This window comes from Erythrolamprus reginae, chromosome 6 (genome assembly GCF_031021105.1).
Source record: "Erythrolamprus reginae isolate rEryReg1 chromosome 6, rEryReg1.hap1, whole genome shotgun sequence".
Taxonomy (NCBI): Eukaryota; Metazoa; Chordata; class Lepidosauria; order Squamata; family Dipsadidae; genus Erythrolamprus; species Erythrolamprus reginae.
This window is the reverse complement of record NC_091955.1, coordinates 24,672,936-24,685,605: the sequence shown is the minus strand read 5'-3', so window position 1 is coordinate 24,685,605 and position 12,670 is coordinate 24,672,936. Positions and strand designations below refer to the sequence as shown.

At 38.6% G+C, this 12,670-nt stretch overlaps 1 protein-coding gene across 4 annotated transcripts in view; it reads left to right on the top strand.

Moving 5' to 3' along the window:
- PLXNB2 (plexin B2) overlaps positions 1-12,670 on the top strand; it is a 522,361-nt gene that overhangs the window by 176,912 nt on the left and 332,779 nt on the right. The gene's annotated exons all lie outside the window — the stretch shown is intronic.

The window sequence follows — 12,670 nt, the reverse complement described above, 5'->3', positions numbered from 1 at the left end:
TTTAGTGATGTGGATTTTGTTTCTATGTTGATAATAAGGTGCTTCAGTCGACATGAAAAAAATACTAAAAAGTCTTGTTGTCTTCTCTGACTGTAAATAATGTAATATTTTAAATATCATCAGCTACATTTCATGAACTGGCGAAATATGTAATTCATGATTATTTTATGGTACTTCTGGATAGTGAAGAAGATTCTGTTCAGTTTTCATGGCCCTCAACATATCTTGTGTAGCATGCTTAGAATTCAATACCTTACGATATTTGAAGAATGAGGCATGCAGCCTTTCAAAATTCCATTGATGGTCCTATCTGTGAATGATTTTGAGCATGGTTTATTTATGGTTCATTCAGCAGTTCTGGGATGGCAGAGTTATATATTCGTTTGAAGGAAGCTTGATTCCTGGTGACTTCATATTAAACATTATGAAATAATTATTTCATAACCAATAAATAGAGAAGGTAAAGCAATAAAGAGAAAAATGTATTAGCCATGATATCATAGGACCTGTATGACAGGGTTAAAAAAATTATAGTATTTATAGCTTCATGCGCACGGAGAATGGAGCACATTTATTTCATTGGCTACATGTACATAACAAATGTTACATCCTTATGTAAATGTATGTACATGCATAGATATATTTTCGCTAAATTCAAAATTCATTTTAGAAATATAGAAACATAGAAGACTGACGGCAGAAAAAGACCTCATGGTCCATCTAGTCTGCCCTTATACTATTTCCTGTATTTTATCTTACAATGGATATATGTTTATCCCAGGCATGTTTAAATTCAGTTACTGTGGATTTACCAACCACGTCTGCTGGAAGTTTGTTCCAAGGATCTACTACTCTTTCAGTAAAATAATATTTTCTCATGTTGCTTTTGATCTTTCCCTCAACTAACTTCAGAATGTGTCCCCTTGTTCTTGTGTTCACTTTCCTATTAAAAACACTTCCCTCCTGGACCTTATTTAACCCTTTAACATATTTAAATGTTTCGATCATGTCCCCCCTTTTCCTTCTGTCCTCCAGACTATACAAATTGAGTTCATTAAGTCTTTCCTGATACGTTTTATGCTTAAGACCTTCCACCATTCTTGTAGCCCGTCTTTGAACCCGTTCAATTTTGTCAATATCTATTTGTAGCTGAGGTTTCCAGAACTGAACACAGTACTCCAAATGTGGTCTCACCAGCGCTCTATATAAGGGGATCACAATCTCCCTCTTCCTGCTTGTTATACCTCTAGCTATGCAGCCAAGCATCCTACTTGCTTTTCCTACTGCCCGACCACACTGCTCACCCATTTTGAGACTGTCAGAAATCACTACCCCTAAATCCTTCTCTTCTGAAGTTTTTGCTAACACAGAACTGCCAATGCAATACTCAGATTGAGGATTCCTTTTCCCCAAGTGCATTATTTTACATTTGGAAACATTAAACTGCAGTTTCCATTGCTTTGACCATTTATCTAGTAAAGCTAAATCATTTACCATATTACAGACCCCTCCAGGAATATCAACCCTATTGCACACTTTAGAGTCATCGGCAAATAGGCAAACCTTCCCTACCAAACCTTCCCCTATGTCACTCACAAACATATTAAAAAGAATAGGACCATTTTTAAAAGTCACTATCATTTCAAAATCACTGAACTGCCATTTCCACATTTTGTAACTGTCTTGATATTCTTGGCAAATTTATTTCTTTGCTTGTTTATTAGATTACTACCTTCCACAGTTTAACAACTCTGAATCACTATAAGCTAAGTATTATGGTAGTCATTTCCTTGTATATTACTTTCTTGTCAAAAGATCTAGTCCATCACTCCTCAACAACAGTTGTATGGAAACAGGAAGAGAGTCTATTGCCTTGAGTTCCGATATAAAAGGCGGAATATAATAAACAAGCTCACAATTGTTAACATGGGCTTCTATAAACAATGGAAAATGAGTTTGTCAAAATGTGACGATAGGAAACAAATAAAATCTGCCATCTTGTTGTGATAACGAAAATTGCACTTCTAGTAATAACTTGAGGGAAGCAAAAGAGTTAGGAAGAATATGTTGTTGCTTTTTAATGGAAAGTTGGGATGGGTTAAGAGTTAACAGGCTGACTAACTAGCAAATATGGAGTGAGCAGATTCAGGATCAGTGAAGTGAGCGGAGGATTAGGCGCTTTGGGATCAGTCTACCTCAGAGGTGGATTCTTCCTGGTTTTTGACAGGTTCTATAGAGCAGTGTTTCCCAACCTTGGCAATTTGAAGATATCTGGACTTCAACTCCCAGAATTCCCCAGCCAGCATTTGCTGGCTGGGGAATTCTGGGAATTGAAGTCCAAATATCTTCAAGTTGCCATGGTTGGGAAACACTGCTATAGAGGCCTTGATCGCTGGAACCTGCCATGATCCCTCCACAGGTGGTGCCATCTTGTTTTTTGCTTCTGCACATGCGCAGAAGCTGTGTTTTTAGCACTGTGCATGTCTCCAGGACATGCAGTGCTTGTGCGTTGCTTCACTGAGCAAATCAACAGTGAAGAGAAGAGGACCCCACCTATGTTCTGTCGAGCTCTCTGGTAGAATCCTCCCAAAAATTCACAGATACAATTTTCAGACACACACATGTTTGAAAATTCAAAACAATGTTCTTTATACCGAAAATTCAAATAAACTAAGCACTCCTTTTGTATAGCAAAGAGCACTTGTCTCCAAACAAAGTGGTAATTTGTACAAGTCCCTTATCAGTTCTGTGATACTTAGCTTGCAGCTGTGAGGTAATTCACAGTCCTTCTTCTTTCACAAAGTGAAACACACTTTGCTCTGGTTTAGTTTCAAAGCGTGGAAAAATCAGCACACAAAGGTCGAAGTCAGCAAGGCAGGCACGAAATACAACGATCAGATAATCCTCCACAATGGCCAAACCACTAATTACCATAGCCCCACCCAACCACAGGTGACCTCATTTTCTTTGATAATAATCTCTCAGTTGTTGCTGCCTATGCATTGCTCTCTTCATGCGTGGCTGTATCATTAACTCTTGTTCAGAATCCAAGGAGAGCTAGATAATTGATCTCCTTCTGAGCTGTATGCCACACTCTCCTCCTCCCTGTCACTCATGTCTTCTTGATCAGAGGAGCCTTCATCAGCAGATTCCACCGGGAGGAAAACAGGCCTAGGCATGTGGATGTCTCCCCCACATCCACAGTCCTTGGGGCAGGAGCTGGGCCAGAGCTAACCACAACAGTCTACCTGCTACAAACACCCACGGGAGAAGATCCAAAGAAGCAGAATGACCCAAGATTTATTTATCACAAGTGGTTGCAAGAGTAGTTTAATGAAAACCCACCATTAATGCTACAGACAACTGAGCAAGCTACATTTTAGCATAAACTTGCTGTTGTATTATCAGTAAAGGAAATAGTTAATGTTATGGATTTTGGAGCAATTAACGTATTTCATTGTAGCACTGAGGCTTGGCATAATTTACCTGAATGATGCTGGCACAGATAGCTGGCTGAAAGAATCAATCTCATAGAATAGCTATTTTTATTTATAATTATGCTTTGAACAACATAAAAAAAGTTCATCCAGTTCACAAGAAGGGCCTTTTTGTACTCTTCATTTTGTCTGGTGAGTCTTAAACTAATGAAGGGATTTTGAAATTAGAAACATAGAAACATAGAAGATTGACGGCAGAAAAAGACCTGATGGTCCATCTAGTCTGCCCTTATACTATTTCCTGTATTTTATCTTGGGATGGATATATGTTTTTCCCAGGCATGTTTAAATTCAGTTACTGTGCATTTACCAACCACATCTTCTGGAAATTTGTTCCAAGCATCTACTACTCTTTCAGTAAAATAATATTTTCTCACGTTGCTTCTGATCTTTCCCCCAGATTGTGCCCCCTTGTTCTTGTTTTCACTTTCCTATTAAAAACACTTCCCTCCTGAACCTTATTTAACCCTTTATTTAAATGTTTCAATCATGTCCCCCCCTTTCCCTTCTGTCCTCCAGACTATACAGATTGTGTTCATTAAGTCTTTCCTGATACGTTTTATGTTTAAGACCTTCCACCATTTTTGTAGCCCGTCTTTGGACCGGTTTAATTTTATTAATAACTTATCTTTTGCTCTGTTTGCCTCAGCTCTAGGTTGATGTATTTATTCTTAAATTTACAACTATCAGCTATATTTTGGGAGGAGTGAGGGTGGAAGCAATGCCTCTTTTAAGAAACTTCATTGACTTTCTTAATGACAGTATGAGAATTACTTGCTTCTGCTTATTTCTATGACACTTTTAAATTTTGAGTCTAGCCTACAGACCTGGTATTCTCTGGTAGTTTCCCACCCTCTTACTAAATGACCCTGGTTAGCCTTTCAAGGTCAGCTACATGCTGCCATCTAGCTCGCCATTAATGTATAAATGACCATAAATCAAATCTTTTAGGACTATGAAGAGCCTTGGTCTCTTCAGCCTTGAAAGATGGCGTTTAAAGTGTGACTTGATCGAAGTGTATAAAATCATGCATGGGATAGAAAAGGTGGATAGAGAAAAAAATGTTTCTCTATCACACAATACTAGGACAAGGGGGCACTCCCTAAAGCTCATAGGTAAGAAAGCGAGGACAAATAAAGGAAAATATTTCTTCACCTAGAGGGCGGTTGGTTTATGGAATTCACTTCCAGAAGAGGTCGTGACAGCTGTCAGCCTTGATAGTTTCAAGGCAGGATTAGACAGATTCATGGATGCCAAGTGTATTGGTGGTTATTGAAATGGATGTCCATGTGCTGCCTCTATGTCGGTTGAGGCAGGCAGAATTCCCTTGAGTACCATTTGTTGGGGATCAGGGGAAAGGGAGGGTCTTGCTTTCTCTTTCTGCTCAAGATCCCCAAGGACAATTGGTGGTCCACTGTGTGGCACAGAATGCTGGACTCAATGGGCTTTGGCCTGATTCAGCATGCCTCTTCTTATGTTCTTATGAAAAAAACTAAGTGGATTTGGCATTCCTACTTGTTAATAGGCAAGTAGATTTTGTCATCATGCACATAACCAGCTACAAATGAAGTGCTTTTTGTTTTAGCATAGGTACTGAGCAGAGGTTTAAGCTTTCCCCTAGGAATAATTTTATGAAAACATCTGCCTCTAATTTACAGGCACCTGAAAAGCAAAAAAGGAGAGAGAAAATTTAATTATGGAATCTAGATTCAGACAATGTGGTTAAATGAAGGGAACAAGGTGTAACATTTTATACTTTGAAAGATGCGTGACCAGAATAATGTCATAGAAGCTCTTATGTGTAGTTTTTATTTTTAAAAGTCACTTTCACATTTTCAATTTGATGCCAATTTCAGATATTTTAAAGTTCTTTTTGTAGCTTGAGGAGCCACAGAACAACAAATGCCAGCAGTGGTTACAGTGGTCTGAATGCTAGATTAGATTCAGGAGAATGGATTGAAATCACTGGTTTACCATGAAGTTCTGACTTTAAGCCAATAATTTTATCTCAGGCTCCTCATAGGCCTGTTGTGATGAACAAATGCTGGTGGGGGGGAGTAATTAACAATATTAATTACTTAATCCTTTATATAAAAAAAGAATTATTTGGACATTGAACAAACTAAAGTCCCAATGTAAATTATAAATTAATGTTGTGAAAATTATTCAGATAGACATTTATTCTACCACCTGTTTTAAGGAAACTTGTTGATGGTGGCTACTAGTGTACTTCAGATAATTCCTGCTCCCTAATTTTTTTTTTAAATGCTACTTTATTTAGATACTTTTGGTTAACAATATTAAATGAGAAACTAGCAATCTGCAGAACAAAGCAGTCCATTTTTAGAATCAATTAGTTTGCAAGAATGCCTGGCATAGCCCTTCTTAGAAAATTAAAATGATGGATGAGTGGATCCTGGTTCTTTGCTAGGCAGTATGCCCATGTCTCTGCAGAGGGGGGTGGCGGCAAGGCAGTAGTAGACATCCTGGAGATCTCTAGAGATTGTGACCCTCACCCATAATCTGCTATGTTGCGAATGTGCAACTAACTGCCCAGACTAGCTATTTTGCAAGAAACAAACCTCACAGCATATCCTAAAGATTTCAATTTGCCCATTAGCAAATTTCTTGGGCTCATAATGTGTTAACGATCCTGTTATTTGGCTTTACTATTAGTTGATTAATCATCTCAGCTGCTGTTTGTATTTATTTATTTTGTGATATTTTATTGTTTAAATGTTTTTTAAATTGTTGTAGAATTTTAGAATTGTGAGTTGCCTAGAGTCATTTTGTTTACTTGGACAGTTAAAGAAAATGAATGAATGAATGAATATAAAGAAACAATTTATGCATGGTATGTTTGTGTGTGTGTTTGTTAATAAATGGGGTTCTTTTTAAATCTTTTTAAATATTTTAAATTTATTTGGATTTGTCATGATTTGCTGTATCTTGCTGTGAGCCGCCCCGAGTCTGCGGAGAGGGACGGCATACAAAGTTACCTCTTTATTGTTGCATGCCTATTTACAACCATCTGTGCAGACTGCATTCTCAACAGAGCAGACAAATAAAGGTTTCAGGGATACTGGGGGAGGTGAGTTCCAGTCATTTCCTAATGTGCAAGAGGTCTTAGCTCACCTCTTTTTTGACACCTCTCCCCCAATTGGATTCTCCTCCCACCATACACTATAGGCACAAGACAATCTTGGCCATATCATTCTCTCAGGCCTAAGAATAATACGGTGGCAATCACTTATTAAATTTTGCCAAGAAAACTCCAGACACTTGTCTAGGCAATCACCAAGAATCAAAACTAATTCAATGACACAAAAAACATTTTTTTAAAGCAAACTAAGTTGCATTTAGCAAATTCCTTAGATGTAACCTCTTTTACAGAGGTGCTGGATAGTCATTATTTTAAAATCCATACTTCCTAATGGTCTCTGAACAAGTGATAACCTATTTTCCCCAAGTTATTATAAGCTCGCATCAGATTCCATGTTTCAAAACAATTTTGGAGTGAGAACACCTTCTCTCCCCAAAAAATTTCATTGCATTAATTGTGTTCAGTGATTATGGAATTCTGAGCGACAGCTAAGAAGCAGCCAGAAAATGTAAAAGTAACTATAATGCTGGGAAGAGTTTGAAATTTATTATTTGATACTACATGATCAATATGATCAATGAAAAGGCTATACTGCATATGTATTTCAAAGAGTTTCCACAACATGAAATTATTCTCATAATTAAATTGACTCCCTGGGTTATTTTTTAAATAGTTTTTGTTGCTTATAAAATAATAACAGAACATTGTTGGCCTCAAACTGCCAATGGCATCATGGTACAATATAGTGTTTTCTGGTAAACATCACCACTGCAAAAAGAACCTGCATATTAACAATTGTGAAATGTAGTAGGGAAATAACATTGTAGTGTAATATTGTCAGATGTAATAAGCCCCTTGAAATTTAAAGGACTTTTTTTACATTCATAATCCAAATCTCATGGTTAAGGATAAGGATAAAATAAAAGCCAGATTCTCAAGGTTATTTCATTTAATATTTTGATTAATCCTTACTGAAATGAATTATTTTAACCATTAGATTTGCTTAATCTGCCTAATAGCTTGTGAAAATTAGTTGGCATTTTATAGGGGGAGTGTTTCCTTTTTCTGCTGTGGAGAAACGTAGACATTAATGATGTATTTTTGGTCCCAATGAGCTCTACTAAAATATTTCACCTGGGAATTGCTGATGAGGGTAGTTAGGAAAAGCAGGGAAGAAGTTTTGACTTTGAGAAAACATAGAAAATCATCAAAGCATGCTACTGGACCTCTAAATATCCTTGTTCAATTAGGATTTATTAGTCAACATACATCGATTAACTTTTTGAAGTGCTTTAACAACATGCCTATTGCAATCGCCTTTTCTCCTTTTCCATTGCTCCAGACCTTGTGTATTTCATTTTAAAAGCTTTACGTTTATTTTCATTAATATTGGAACATAAGTTTATGGTGGTTATTATGCCACATCCAACTAATGGAGAATTTTTTTTTTCTAATTATGGAAAAGGAATAGATCCCAAGAGAAGCTAGCAAGATTGCCTACTCTAGAAGCAGAATGAAAATTCAACAGGCGAACAAAACACTCAGCTACTGGGGGAGACTCCCTATAGAATTGTAGAGAGGACATAGAAATAGTCAGTAGATTTATTTGCATTTTGTATGGAAACTATTAAAGAAGGACAATGTGTTATGGGATTTAAAGTAGTCTGAAAATATGCAGAGCAATGAGGCATGGTGGATGTTTGAAAAATGGAAATCTTGCTTTGAAATGAAGTCACTAATTTTCTATGTACCGTATAATAAATAATCTCACTATTTGAGTTCAAACGTATGCAAATATCTTTTTTACTGGAGCAAAAAAAAATATCTATCTGTGAGTTATGACTGTAGTAACTTTTGTGAAGTAGAATATTTGCCTTTTGGCACACATTTTCCCCCAAAGAGAAGCTTTTATGTCAAATTCATTACATTTATTTTGTATTCCTATGACTGGGATGGCAAACCTAGGGCAAGTGTGCACATGGAGCCAGATGGGAGGAAATGCAAGATTTTGCCATGTTTCAGAGCCAGCTGATTTTCAGCCTTGGCAAAGGCTGATTCATCCTCCGGACACTTCTGGGAAACTTCCCTGAAGCCCCGGAGGCAAAAAAAATCCCCAAACAAACAAACAAACAAACCGAAAGTTCAGAAAAACGCACTTCTGATTTGCCGTTGTTCTGTATTGGAAGTGGAAACAGCACAATAGGCAAACCAGAAGTTCAGAAAACGCACATCCGGTTTGCCCAATGTGCTGTGTTTTGCACTCCAGGGCTTCAGGAAACTTCCCTGAACCCTCTAGAGTGCAAAAACCAGCACTACGGCAAACTGGAAGTTCTGAAAACGCACTTCTGGTCTGCCAATTGGGCTGTTTTTTGTGCTTTAGGAAGCTTCTTTGAACCCTCTGGAGTGCAAAAAATAGCACAATGGTCAAACCAGAAATGTGTTTTTAGAACTTCCAGTTTGCCGTAGTGCTGGTTTTTCAACGCCGAAAGATTCACTGAAGCCCCGGAGTGCAAAAATCAGCACAATTGACAGACTGGAAGTGTGTTTTTTAGAACTTCCAGTTTGCCATAGTGGTGTTTTTTGCACTCCGGAGCTTCGGGAATCTTCCCTGAACCCTCCAAATTGCAAAATATTTTGATATTAGGCATGTTAAAGCTAGAAAAGGGAAAAAAAATGAACAAGGAAGATTAAAATATTTTTTTTTCATTAACCAAATAGCATTAGTAAGAGGAACTTGAATTAGTTAAAGAGTTGCAATTCCTGCTTCAGTGTTTCAGTTCACAAGATTCAGGAAATACAGGATCCAAAGGTCTGTGCATATAAACTACAAAAATGAAAGAAACATATATACAGTTAGAAAAGCTTCAGTTTTTCCTGAACTAGATTGATGAGAGAGAGAGAGAGAGAGAGAAGGAGAGAAGGAGAGAGACAATTACTTCTACCTTTTTAGTTTGCCTCAAGGTCGATTAATAATGTAAAGATCTACTTTCTGATTATCAGTGAATTTTTAAAAGAAAATCTAACCATATCAGTCAGAGAAGAAATTAAAACATACACCACACCTACAGACAGAAATAGCTGAGTAAAAACTATTGGCCAGAGAAGCCAGTAATTGTTAGCTGTTTCAATTACTACCAGTTGTCTTTTATATATACAACACTCATTTATTGTCCTTTCTGTGAATTTTTTTAATTGCATGAAAGTATCTTTAAATCATCATGACTCAACTTGCTGCTTTTAAACTATGGTAGGGAAAGGATGGAAAGCTTCATAAACAACAGTTTTGCAAAATCGTTTCTTGCTGACAGTGTGAATGAAATCCCAATAGCAGTTCTATTTTTAAAATGTTTTTGGTGGAGATTTATTTTCTGCTCACATGAGCATGTTTTCTCAGAATATTGATGGATGTGATAACGTCAAGGAAGCCTTGCTGGAGATTTTTGATGGAACATGTGTGGAAACCAATTCTGATCTCTTGTGAGAAGCAGAGTAGCACGTGACAGTCTTTAACAGTCCTGTATAGTTTTCTACCCAAATTCTACAACTTCCTGTATTTGAGAAGGAATTTTAAAGCTGCAAATTAAACAAATAATTGTTCTCCTTCAATAGATTTTCTTTTTAAGTATGGGACTTCAGCTGCATTTGTATAACTGAAAGGTTGCAGCTGAATCTGGTAGTATAATTGTACATTTGCACTGATTTAATTGCAGGGTAAAACCACACTATTATCCTTCAAAGGCCCAATGATACCCTGACTCTTTTTCTCCCCCCTCCCCATATATATATGTGGCAAAGAATCTCTCCATAGCAATGGCCATTAAGTCACTGGCAGCCTGACAACTAGATTGCAGGGTACTATTTCCTCTTTCTTTTTCCAAAAAAGAAAAAGGAAGAGAGGCTGTCACACATGTGACCTGATGAATCAGACAATGGAATATGTTGCAAAATAAGAATCAAGATTTGCCCACTATATATATATTCCTTGCTGACAACGCGATCTGCATGGTAGTTTTACAAAACCTATTATGAGACAACTGTGCCAAAAATCAAACTTCCCAATTAGAGGTTCCTATTGATGTTAACATCCGTAGCCACAAATGAAATTGTTGTCATATTTCAATATAAGATTTGGGTTTGGTCTGCCTTTTTTTCAGGCATTTTGTACTGGAGGTTGTAACATTCTTCTGCGCTGCTGGATCTGGTATAATGGAACTGTTCAGCCATTCTAGTGCGGATGTTGTTGTGATTCAGTCTGAGGCTCCTCAGGGAACGGCTGGAACTCTGCCGGCTCCATGCTCAGAGGGGGAGGGGGAGGAACAGGAGGAGGAGGAGGACCAGGCAGATGGGGAGGAGGAATGTCAGGCCGAGGAGGAGGGAGAACAACCTGAGACCCCCAGGGGGGAGCTCTCCCCAGCGAGTAGCCTGGAGTCCTTAGATGAGAACGCACAAGCCATCATCGATATGAGGCAGAGAAGAGCAGCACAACGAAGGGGACAATTAGCCAGGTATTTCCATCCCTAATAGGCAACAGCTGGGTTTGGGTGTGGTTATCCCCAGAAAGGTTGAAAAGGCAGGCCCGCCCTTCCTGTATTGTGGAGAGTTATCTTTTGGGAGTTCTGTCACCTTGCTTCGATCCTTGGCGTCTCTGATTCTGGTTTGTGGCTTCGAAGGCTGAAAACTTGGGGGAGGCGTGGGTTTTATTATCTACAGTGGGGTGTGTGCCACCAAGAAGCCTGTTGTATTGTCTGGCCGTCGTGACTCTTCTGTGAAGCTTCACAGCATTCCAGTTTGTAAGAACAGTTTTTGTTCTCTGTGTTTGTTTCCAAAGAGATAAAGTGACTTTGCTTTTTACCAGCGTGTCTGGCTGTTTTTTGCAGTTGGTGTTGAAGTCTGGGGGCACCCAGACAGAACAGGATGTATACAAGAATTATCTGGTATTTGAACCAGCTGCCTTTGCACATAGCTTGGGGATTATTGCAATATATACATCAGCTAAAATTTTGCAGATTCCTGCTCTCATACAATTTTGGAGGTAACTTCAGCTATGAATCCATAACGTAGCCTTGGGCAAAGAGGATCCTAATGATTTACTGTTTTATTAAAAGGATTCTGGAAAGTATGTATGGAAATTTTAATGACTGCTTTACGTACTGTGTAATAATTCTTCAGTCCACCCATTCAATTGTACAAAAGCTTCCATATAATTTTTAGCAAAATCCTTGTAACTGCTGACCCTCAGCAACCCTTAGCAAAGTTTCGTAAAGAAGAGACTGGGTAAGAATTGTTGAGTATGGGTCAGTCTAGAGCAGTGATGGTGAACCTGTTTTAGCTTTGGTGCTGAACGAACGTGGGCGTACGCTGTTGCTCATGCGCAAGTGCCCACACCCATAATTGAATACCTGAGGAGGGCGAAAACAGCTCCCCCCCCTAGAGGCCCTCTAGAGGTCGGAAACGGACAGTTTCTCAACTTCTGGTGGGCCCAATAGGCTTGTGTTTTGCCCTCTCCAGGCTACAAAGGCTTCTTTGGAGTTGGGGAGGGGGTTAAAACGTCCTCCCCCATCCCCCCAGAGGCTCTCTGGAAGCCAAAAGCACCATCCCAGAGCCTCTGTGTGAATGAAAAATCAGCTGGCAGGCACACACATGCACATTGCAGCTGTGCTAGGGCAATAGCTAACGTGCCAGCAGATATGGCTCCGTATGCCACCTGTGGCACCTGTGCCATAGGTTCGCCATCACTGGTTTAGAGCTTGCCCCTTAAATATAAAGTATTCCAGTTCCCCTTTAAGGAATGGCGACCCTAAAATCCACCTCCATAAGACAGATTCACAACTGCCAGACCTAGCTTCATTTCTCCTTCCTGATAGCTATTATTATTATTATTATTATTATTATTATTATTATTATTATTATTATTATGTCAGTGCAACACAGCAAACGAGATCACTATGCTGGATTTTATATTTCATCACCAGTCGGGGGCTTCCCAAGCACCTAGGACTGCGTGATGTAGCGGCAAATTATGTTTGCCGATCCCAGTAAAGCAGCCTTTTGCAATTGACAGATGGAGATT